This window comes from Pelmatolapia mariae, linkage group LG16_19 (genome assembly GCF_036321145.2).
Source record: "Pelmatolapia mariae isolate MD_Pm_ZW linkage group LG16_19, Pm_UMD_F_2, whole genome shotgun sequence".
In the NCBI taxonomy this organism is placed as follows: domain Eukaryota; kingdom Metazoa; phylum Chordata; class Actinopteri; order Cichliformes; family Cichlidae; genus Pelmatolapia; species Pelmatolapia mariae.
The window spans coordinates 12,561,556-12,572,500 of NC_086241.1; the positions used below are offsets into that span (position 1 = coordinate 12,561,556).

Below are 10,945 nucleotides of genomic sequence, written 5' to 3' on the forward strand. Positions count from 1 at the left end.
CAGGATTACCACAACAACTGCAGAGATATGGATCAGCATTTGATCGATACAGAGCACAAGAAGTGCTGGAACCTTTATAAAGTCCAGGATTTGGCTTACTAAGGTCTAGTGAACAACCAGCAGTGAACTCACTTAACAAAGGCCACATATGTAATTATGTAAAGCTACATAACATAACATTTGAAAAAGTAATAATGGCCTTTCATTTGATTTTAATGTTAAATTACTTGTAATTAGTCACTTAGAATCAGCGACCTTAATAGTTATGATAAAGAATTGATAACGTCTGTAGCAATATGTTGTGAGTGGAGGTTACTGTAGACAGAGAGAGAAAGTAATGTTGGTATTGTCAGCCACTGCAGCAGTGACGTAATGGCCCAGACTCCCTCCACTCCTAAGGCTAGACTCTTTTATTTTCTTTCTTTCCTTATCTACCGCTCCCCTGCATCTTTTCATCTTTTCTTCTCTTCATATCTAATTTACTCATTCTGGATTTCCATTTTTGTGTTCTCAGCTCTCTTTATCTTCATTTCTTTCTTTTGTTGTCAGGGTGCTCATCCATATTAACAAGAATTGTTATGAAATGCACATAAATGAAAGAATGAGATATTCTGCACGAAAAAATTAGCGTTTTCTTTGTTTTTGTGCGCTTTGTGGTGCCTTTGTAAATTACTACCAGAACTGTGTTGGTTGCAGTTTTTAGTATCCAGAAAGTTTATATTTGATAGATAGTTGTTTTTATGCTTTATTTTATGGTAACAGTCTGGCCACGAAAGAACATTGCTTCCTACATGGTAAGACTGGTGTTGAAAGGATCTTGTCTGAACATTTCTAAACATTTTATTTTAGGAGCAAATGACATATTTATCTGCACTACTCTGTGCAGTTTTATGGTCACATAAGTCATATGACATGCTGTTATAATAAACCATGTGTGGTTTAATGGGTCACAGATAAAGTCTTGAGATGTTTGGTCTCTGTCCCCGTAAGAGGAATTGAAACTGTTCACACATCTGTTCAGTCAGAGTCACTGACCTCAAATCTGAGTAAAATTCAATTTAAAGTAATTTTTTTTTGTTAAATTAGGAAAATGAATGAATCTGCTTCCAATCAGTCATAGCATCAAAAATCACACCCATCCTTCAAATCTAGCTGTCTAAAATGTGATGAATAAGATTTCTTTTGTATTTATATGCCATTGTTCAGTAAGATAGAACAACTATATAAGCTCTCTTATTTGTAAGAGGTCACATTGACAGATGGATCTGCATATTTGTGATTTGGCACAGACATTTACACTCAATGCCCTTTCTGATGCAACCCTCAGGGATTTGCACGTCCAAACCACATGTGTTAGGTTATGCCATGGAGCCACATTGTTGTTCAGTCAAAACATGTTGATTTTTTTTATTTTTTTTATTTTTTTTTTGGATCGGTGTCTACAGTATGATGTCAGTGTGCCTTTTAGGACTGCAAAAAGTTGAATGGTATAGGTAACATGAAAAATTCAGTGTTTAATTTTTATTACAAGTCATATTGTCACTTCCATTTTGAACAGTGGTTGTGCACATCCTTACAATTATATCTAATTAATACATTAGATGTATGTGGATGCTGATAAAACATTTGTTGCTTATCGAATTACCTGAAAACGTTGTTGTCTTGCCACCTGACGCCAGTACTTCTAATTAACTCTTGAAAATAAAGCAAATAGGTATTGTGTTTGAATTCAGGTTTTAAAGCAGATATTGGTTTGAATGGTTTTGTAATCTTATATATATGACAGCATTACAGTTAAGACAGATTGAATGGGCTAAAAGAGCTCTCCATTTAATGAAATACATACAATTTTTTCAAGGGGGAAATAATTAAGAGCTTTTTTTCTTTTATAGTCACCTTAGTTAACGTGTGCTCTTTTAGACTGTTTTATGGATAGAAGCTGAAATCACAAAAAGAAAATTCATGTATCAAGTCATACAATTTGCATTGAATGACAATTATCATTGAACTGGATTGTCTGATGGAAAATGAATGAAAAAAAATAATTTATAATTGAAAAAACCTTATATGTCACACCATCTCATTCACTTATTTACATAAAAATAAAACATATTGACTTAATTACACATTTTTACTCTAATAACACTGAAGTTGTGCTGTCATTGTAGCCAATAATGTCAGCTGGTGTCAAAGAAGATAAAATCTTCTTCTGTGCTGGCAGTTGTTCGTTGTGTTTGTTGTCTTAATTTTTGCAGTGTTATCGATGCTGTAGTTAGGGCATGTGCATGCACACACACACACACACCTTTAAACGAACAGAGAAATTCATACATTCCCATTAGGCCACAGCACCCGCTATTTCTGAGGGGGAGCAGGTTAATGAGGAGAGGGATGATAAATGAGGGGCTAATGTAGAAGAATAATCAGTATGTTCAGTTTAAGCTCTGGGAAATTTCTGTTAAATAGCACAGATTTTTCATTTTAGATATCAATTACATATATATGCATATGTTGCTTTTCTCAAGCTGCCATCCCAGCACAGTAAGGTAGCTGGACATATCCATCCAGCTATCCATTCATCTCATACAGCTTACCACAAATTCTAGATGTCCTGTCTTAAACGAACCACCTCAAATGGCTCATATACAGTAGATTTTGAGGAGGCCTTCTGAGCATCATTTCCATTGACCTGAATTAACTTTAGGGTTATTTCTCAAAAATAAAATGTGAGGCTCCTCTGGAAATGTTGCAGGATCTTAAAAATGATTTGATAGCAATCTTTGCAAGAGAGGTGAAGAAACTTTAATCAAGATTGAGGTGATGGACCAACTAACTTTGTCACTTCTTGAGTTTTTTGAGGTTTCATAGATTATACACAGGTTGCACCATACCTACACAATACACATAGGCCTGCTTTGATACTGTACTCTATAAGAGTTGTTCTGCAGAATCATACAGGCAGGCGTAAAGACCTTAACCTGCAGAGCATACACTCATTAAAAATTAAAGCTTTACATAACCATACGATTCACAATCGAACCTACTGGGAGCCAATTTTACAGTATTACTGAATAATCCAAGACTCAGAAGATTTTTTTCCTGAAAGCCCTTGCGGCATCAGTACATACATTTTGACTCCTCGCACCAGTCCATTCACAATAAATGAGATTCTTGCATTTTCAAAGCAGGAAGCAGCAAGCTTGGTCAGTTGAAACACACACGTACACACACACGCATACGCACAAACATAACCCCCTACAGACTGCACAAAATGTGGGCTGACAGGTAGCTGCTGGATGTGCAGTCCCAGGAGACAGAACAAAGCACTTTCATTTTGTGTGTGTATGCTTAATCAGTATGTGTGTATTTGCAGGATCAGAATGTGTGATCATTCTCCTTGTGTGTGTGTGTGTGTGTGTGTGTGTGTGTGTGTGTGTTATAGGTACAAGGTTACATAAGAAGGAAGCTAAAGTGACCTTCACTGAGAGGAAAGAAAGAGTAGCTCAAAGGGATGAGTCCAAAACTCTCATGGGCTCACTCTATAGAGTGCGTATTTGTGTGTGTATGTAGAAGACTGTGTATGCTGGAGGTGTACACAAGTAGGTTATGGGTTGGTCACAGGTAGTTGTCATTTGTGGATTAGAGAGAAACATCTTTTAGAAATTAACACAGCTACAATCAACAACACAGAACAGATAGGGCGATAGATAGATAGGCGATAGGGTGTGATGGAGGCCAATGATCCACTTTGGCTGTTGGGTCTGCGCTTCCACAGGCCCCGCTGGTTTAGAGACTTATTCCCGTTAACGACAACAAGGAAGCAAGACGAACTTGCGATTTTACTTGCTAGCAAGGGAGGCTGGTCGGAACCAGGCTCTTGGAGCTAAACGCTCCTCACCTGTCTCCTAGCCAACTTCAAATAAACAGCCTTCCTTGCCGCCTTTTTATTGAAAACAGTTACAGTACACACAAGCACCACCCATTGTAAAAACCCCCCTATGGTCACAAAAGATAAGGTACTGTGTGTGTATGTGTGTGCACGTGTAAGCACGTGTGTGTATGTGTGTGTGTATGCCTTTGCAAGAGTGTGTGTACGTGTGTGTGTGTGTGTGTGTTTGTGTTTGGGGGTGTGTTTGTGTGACCTCCTGCTTACCAAAAGGATCATAAAAGCAGGAAGCTTATTAAACAAGAAAACAGAACCCTCACATAGATGTGCCTATTAGGGCTGTTCGATATAACGATATATATCGGATGACGATATAAAAACATCTATAGTTTCATTTTACGGTATCGTATTTTTCGTGGTGTAGCAAAATAAACTGTTTATGGCAATATTTTTTTCATCGTTTTGATGGTCACTGTAGTGGTTATATTAATTTCTTAAAGTTCTCTCTTTCTCTTATATTTAATATTACCACACTACAGACGGACAAGCGCCTGTTTTTATGTGTTGTCGTTAGCAACAACGACGGTCAGCCGCCAGGTGCTAAAAAATAAACCTTAGACTCAAACATTAAAACAGGCTTTTCCCCGCAGCACGCCGTGTAATAAATACTCACAAAGAAAACAGCTGTTACAACTTATGTCTAAAAATGTATCGTTTCACGCATCGGTTAAAACACTCAACTCCAGGTACACGACGCCCAGCTGGAAACACTTCACGCAAGTCGAGCTGCCCGAAATTCACAGAATTTACAGAAAATGTTAAATTTTTGTGATTTATATCGTTATCGGGACGATAGATGTCTTATATCGGGATATGAGATTTTGGTCATATCGCACATCCCTAGTGCCTATAATAAAACACTATAGCCTCCCCCAGCAACAAACTGGCTGGAGAGGTGGTCAGAAACAAAGGAATGTCTCCGATCCTACAGTTTGAACTAAGACTTACAAGTTTAAGTAACACAATGACAACATTTAACAATGTGACTCCAACAGTGGCGACCCCTAAAGGGAGCTGAAAGAAGAAGTGGAACAACTGAAGAATTGCATTACCACTATTTATTATTCCAGTATTGAGCCTCACATTTTTAAGAATTTAAAAGTAAGCCTGGATTTATTCGTGATAGAAAGTAGTGCAATTGCAGGTTTTGGGGTCAGTGTGACTCAGGAGGTAGAACAGGTTGTCTACTAATCATGACAGTTGGTGGTTTGATGCCTGGCTTACCAAGTCCACAAAGTATCCTTGAGCAAGATGCTAAACCCCATGGAAGCGTACCCATGAATGGTTAGACGAAACACTCAAATAAAAATGCTGAATGAATGGGTGAATTAGACTTATTATAGAAAGCTCAGCTAGAATAAAAAAGTGCTGTATAAGTACCAGAACTATTTTCCTCAACTTAGAGTAAAGAATGAGTGGGTTAGAAATGAATTGGAACTTTTAGATAGAGGCTTGGAACGCTGGTTTCAGAGAGGACAGACAGTGAGCTTGTTGTTATCAACCATTTATTTAATGGAAATGGGTTAAGGCTTTTCTTCCATCTCTAACCCCACTTTAAAAAAGCACTAACAAATGAGACAATATGTAAAAAGGTTCATTTGTGGATTAGAGTCAGGCGTGTTTAGAAATCAGACCTTTCTTAGAGGGCAGGGCAGGTAAGGTCAATAAATAAATAAATTCATTCATTCATTCTCTATTTTCCAGAAGCTAAAGATTATTATCAAAGGAATGTATGTGGCAGTACCACAAGAGATGTTATTATCTTTAGAAAGAATGATAGAGAGTTGAAGAGTGGTAATGGGGGCTCACTTTTATTCTTTGTTGTACCAGTTATAAAGTAAATCCAGTGATGCTGGTTACAGTGATGGTATTCCATCTACAACATACACCATATGTAATTTACTGTTATCATGTTATACCCTGAAGTGGAGTGATGTAACACATATTCTGTTATGTTTATGTGTGAAATATGATTATAGAAAATGCAAAAGCCAGTTTGTGTATTGGAAACACAGATTTAAGTGCCTTTGTTACTAAAAGGAGGAAATCCCTTTACAGCTTTTTTAAAGTGTTCTTTGAAAAAAATCATTGACTACTACAAAAAGAAACTGAAAACAACAATAAAAGATCTCTTTTTTCATTCTAATCGTTGGCCATCTATAAAGAAACTCCTCATACAGTTGGTGCTTTGCACTCAAAAATCTACTGTACAGTACAAAAGGGGGAAAAGGACAACCCTAGTGGTGTAAACACCATGGTGTGATTTAGACCTTTGATGCTTGGCAAACACTATAACAACTTAATGGACTAATTGGTGAGTGTGGCTGCCAGAGACTGGCAGTGTCTCCAGAGCTTCACCAGACCTGGTTCTGGCTTCTCTTTGTTGTCTGAAGCTGTGTCACCACAATTCAAATTCATACCTACCCCAGTCTTACACCAATGGTTTGTCTTATTCGTTTTGTTTTTTTTTGTCTCACTGTTAATTAGGAGTTATTTCACTTCAAGGCATTTCATTTGCATTTTTATTAGAAACTGTTGACCATACATAATTGAAGCTAGATGGGTTGATCATGTAGGGCAGCAGGGTACATCTCACAATGAGAGTCTGTTTATACAGGCTATACACTCAGTAGTTTACTTTTAATAGTTGCTCGTGTCATGTACATTTGCTAATGGTGTACCATTTTTTTTTTAAGCAATTGAAAAGACTTTTAAACTATAAAAAAAAAAACCTAAGCTGAGGGGTAAGAGTGGATACCACATGGCTGCAGATGCCATCAGCTGAGTGTCCCAGTTAAATCTTGCTTCTGCACTTTTCCTGTATCTTTAACTGTGTAAATGAATATTTGCACAGAGAACACAAAGGCTTGTCCAAGGTCATTGTTTGAGGTGTGACTCACATGTGACCCTTAGCTGCTGAGCCGAGGCACGAATAAAAAATGTGTTTCCTGCTTTTTGTAAGCGTTGTTTCGTATCTCTGAGGCTTTGACTCTCTTAGCCGAAGGCCATCACTGATTTCAGTTCGGGCACTTGCCTTTTCTATTGCCCACAATGTACGACAACTGAATAAGCAGAGTAGAGATACTACATGCATTATGTAGAAAATGTATGAACTAGTAAATGTGAAAAATACACTAATGCATTACTACTTCATTAACTTTGTGAGATTTTACTGGGAGTTGCTGTACATGAAACAGGTATTCAATAGAAGACCCTTACTTGACCTTCTTTTTCAGTATATCCCATCCTTTTTTTGTAAAGTTAATTTGTTTGTGGGGGGTTTTGTGTCTATGTTGTGTGCTATCTTTAGTCATCAAGTTTCTGATAAGTGCAACCAGCAAATTTACAGAATTAATTTAATGTGTCTGAGTATGAAAAATTTTACAGCAAATTCAGTCAAACTGAAAAAATAAAGTAAATAGCCAAATATGAAAATAATGAAGGAGGTCTGCTGCACTGCTTGTAGGCTTTTGAATCAAATCTTACTTTTGTTTAGTAATTTTACCAGCTTCCAAGCCTTTTTTAATAAATTGTGACACTACCTGCCATTCCCCATGTTTTACATGTTACAGACATACTACCATACTGTTTACTATGCCTATATATTTAATATTGGCTTCAGTACCAGGCTGTATATATATTTTTTCATATTGTAAACAAATATTTTTAAAAAGCCACAAATGTCAATAGCACCTTCACCTTGTGGCTATATTGTCACAATGAAACTGAATTGCAGTTTTGAAAAAGAAAAAAATTGCCTATTTGTCACAATGGAGTTAATGAAAGCACTGATCACTGCATTGTTTTGTTTTGGGGGGGTTTTTTGTCAGATGAGATGTCTTTCTGCCATTACAATATTGGTTCTACCCTCAACATGTTCATGCATTAGCTGATTGCTTTGCATTATTTACCAAAGTAATTATCAGCACAGTTTGAGTGTGCATAGAGGCTAAGACAGTCATGCAAGCTAATGGCTCACTGTGCTATTTAAATTGCAGGGGGTTAATTTAATTATATACTGGAAAAAAAAAAGATATTAAAAAAAATCTATTTTGGACACTATTAAAGACAACATGCTATCAATAGAGATGTATCTACAGTTGTACCAGTTCTATAAATTGATTAAGGTGTTAATATTTCTGATTTATATTTGCTTAAAAGCACTTGCTTGATCATTGTCATATATGATGCTTATGATTTGGTTTCCATCTGTTTTGCATTCAAATGATTTAAGTCTCTTGTGATCTACCTATATCAATCATTGAGAGGAAATATACAGTACTTTAAAGTATAGTAATATACAATAAAAAGAAATGCTGAATACCTTTGTACATAACAGTCATTGGATTTGCTGTATTTGCCTTTTTGTTTGCAGTAATGCTGTAATCAGAACTAGTGATAGTTGTGACAAAGTTTGTAGATATATCATCAAGGCAAAGCTGTGGGTAGAAGTGTTGTAGATTTTTGTAGCTTCCTTAAGAAATTGAAAATAACCCTTTAAGATTTTACACCCAGTATTGCATTCTAAAGTTCATTTTGAAATTAAAACATTCTCACAAATGCAGCCTTTATTATTATTGGTTTGCTGTCATGCTAAGAGCTGAAAAGTCAACTGAGCTCCAGGCGAGTACAGTCTGCAGTTTTCATTGATGATCTGCCTTCCTTCTGACAAATCTCCCTCTGTCTGGTCTGCTGTCAAAAATAGGACCAGCTTATTCCTTTTTATCCAGGAGTTCCACATACATAATGTTTTAGCCTTGTCCAGAGATGCACTGTAAAATATAGCTACATATTTAGCTAAAATATAAAATTTTGGCTAATAGCTAAAGGTTTTGAGTGTGACTGTTTTTGAGGTTGTGGACAGGTGTCTTTTATACTGAAAACAAGTTCAAACAGGTTCCATTAATACAGGTAACGAGTGGAGGACAGAGGAGCCTCTTACAGAAGTTAGTTACAGGTCTAGTTACAGGTCTGTGAGAGCCAGAAATCTTGCTTGTTTGTAGGTGAAAAAATACTTATTTTCCACCTTAATTTGGAAAGAAGTTCTTTAAAAATCAGTGAATGTGAATTTGTGGATTTTTTCTCCGACATTTTGTCTCTCACAGTTGAGGTATACATATGATGAAAATTACAGGCCTCCCTCATCTTTTTAAGTGGGAGTGCTTGCACAATTGGTGGCTGACTAAATACTTTTTGTCCTACTGTACATTGCAGAGTAATATCCTATAAACATACAAGTTTGAGTCCAGATATGCTTTTCATTTTTAAGGAATTTGCAAAAAGAAAAAGCTCACTTTGAGATTGTGGGTTGAGTGTAGATTAAAAAGGGTAATTTTACTGATTTTATAATTACATAGAAAAACTATTTTTTTTAAAAAAAAAAAGTGAATGTACTGTAGAAGCATTTTTGTTCTTGCCCACTGTGATGATTAATAATTTCACCACATCACTATGTATCCATCTGGGTTTAGTACACAAACAAACTGTAGTAGTTTATATGCAAATTATTTCTGCAATGAATGTTCAGTGATTAAGCCATTTACTCTCAGTTTGTTATGCATCATTTATATGAATAGAATGTGTCTAATATAGCAGCTCTAAAATAAAAACCTCCTTTGTGTCAAGTTTGTCTGTAAGCTGCTTTTGCAAGATCTCGTTTGAACTATGTGGACATTTTGGAAGCTGGAGTTGCTGTTACTGCTCAGTTACATTGCATGAGTTAAACACAGGTGTGGGGAAAATGGTAGAAATATCTGTGTTTCTATGCTTGGATGTGGTATTATCCTAGTTTTGACTATTACTGTGGCAACTTAGTGATTAATATCCATACATCATGTCATATCATGTCACACACAAACATATTTTAATTTTTGGGACAGTCAAATAATTCTAAGAACAAAGAAAACATTCACAACTGCAGACAAATAGAGGCTATGTAATTCAAATAAGTACTGATCTTGTTTTTCTTAACTTACAGGTGCAACAAAAGGGCCTGTCGCGCTTGGCTTTCTCTATTCTTCTGACAATCTTGACGTCAGTCTTTTGATAGTGGGAAAGATAGTTTCTCTGGATCCAGCCTGACTCCTATTCCAAAGTTCCATCCCACCTAATCAGGTAATGACTCCGCCGTATGTGTAAACAAACATAATGCCAGACTTGGTAGCTGTTATTTTGTTGATTTTGAAATTAGGCCCAAATGATTAAAATGAGCTTTTGCTTGCCTTTTTCCAAAAAAAATAAAAATAAAAAATAGTATGCATAGAAAGATATGTGTGCAGTAAGGCCCAGGCTCCTGGTTCTGTACTGGAACTGTCAAAATCATTGCTGTCAGTATGATAAGGATTAAAAAATAAATCGTTACTTTGAAACAACTCACCAAATCCAAACGAATTAAGCCAAAACCAGCCAAACCTCATCTACTATCATGCTAAGCCGGTTCAGAATCAAATTCATCTATTCAAACATACAAGATGAATAACTGTCAAAAAGAGGAAAAAGAAACATTTACAACAAGAGAGAGCTGGAGAGAAAGAATGCCTGTTACCTCCACAGATGAAATGGCTGTGTGGGTGGATGTACATGTGAGTGCAGGCTGCTAGGAGCTATGAGTGGGAAGTGGGTACTGAGTGGGAAGAGAAGAGCTGCTTTAGTGAGACAATCAGCACCAAGACCCACTGAAAAGCAGTCACGCTTTCATGGCTTTTCTTTGTTTTCTGTGTTCCAGGTAGTGAGGTTGACTATGGATGATTGGTAAAAGTGTCTGTCTGTATAGAGCATGTGTGTATGTATCGGGGTCAGCTGATGGTGTGTCCCATTATTTCTTGCATAATCATGATGTAGTTTTATAGAAGACTCCATAGAAACAGGATAAAATAGACTCACTGGATAAAAAAAAAAAAAATTGTTTAAAAGTGACAGTAAGCCTCAAGAACTCATGTAAATGGACCTGCTGCTTTATTTTAGATTCGGCTGGTTTATGCCACAATATGATTCACATAT

At 36.5% G+C, this 10,945-nt stretch overlaps 1 protein-coding gene across 13 annotated transcripts in view; it reads left to right on the forward strand.

Moving 5' to 3' along the window:
• The window catches only part of LOC134645758 (microtubule-associated protein 2-like), a 91,515-nt gene that overhangs the window by 31,895 nt on the left and 48,675 nt on the right, over nt 1–10,945 (forward strand). For 12 of the 13 annotated variants that reach the window (XM_063499330.1, XM_063499335.1, XM_063499337.1 and 9 more), the window contains one exon: nt 9,924–10,060. The exons of the other annotated variant lie outside the window; for it this stretch is intronic. The gene's annotated coding sequence lies outside the window, so the exon portion shown is untranslated. The remainder of the gene's footprint in view (nt 1–9,923; nt 10,061–10,945) is intronic. 13 annotated transcript variants of the gene reach the window in all.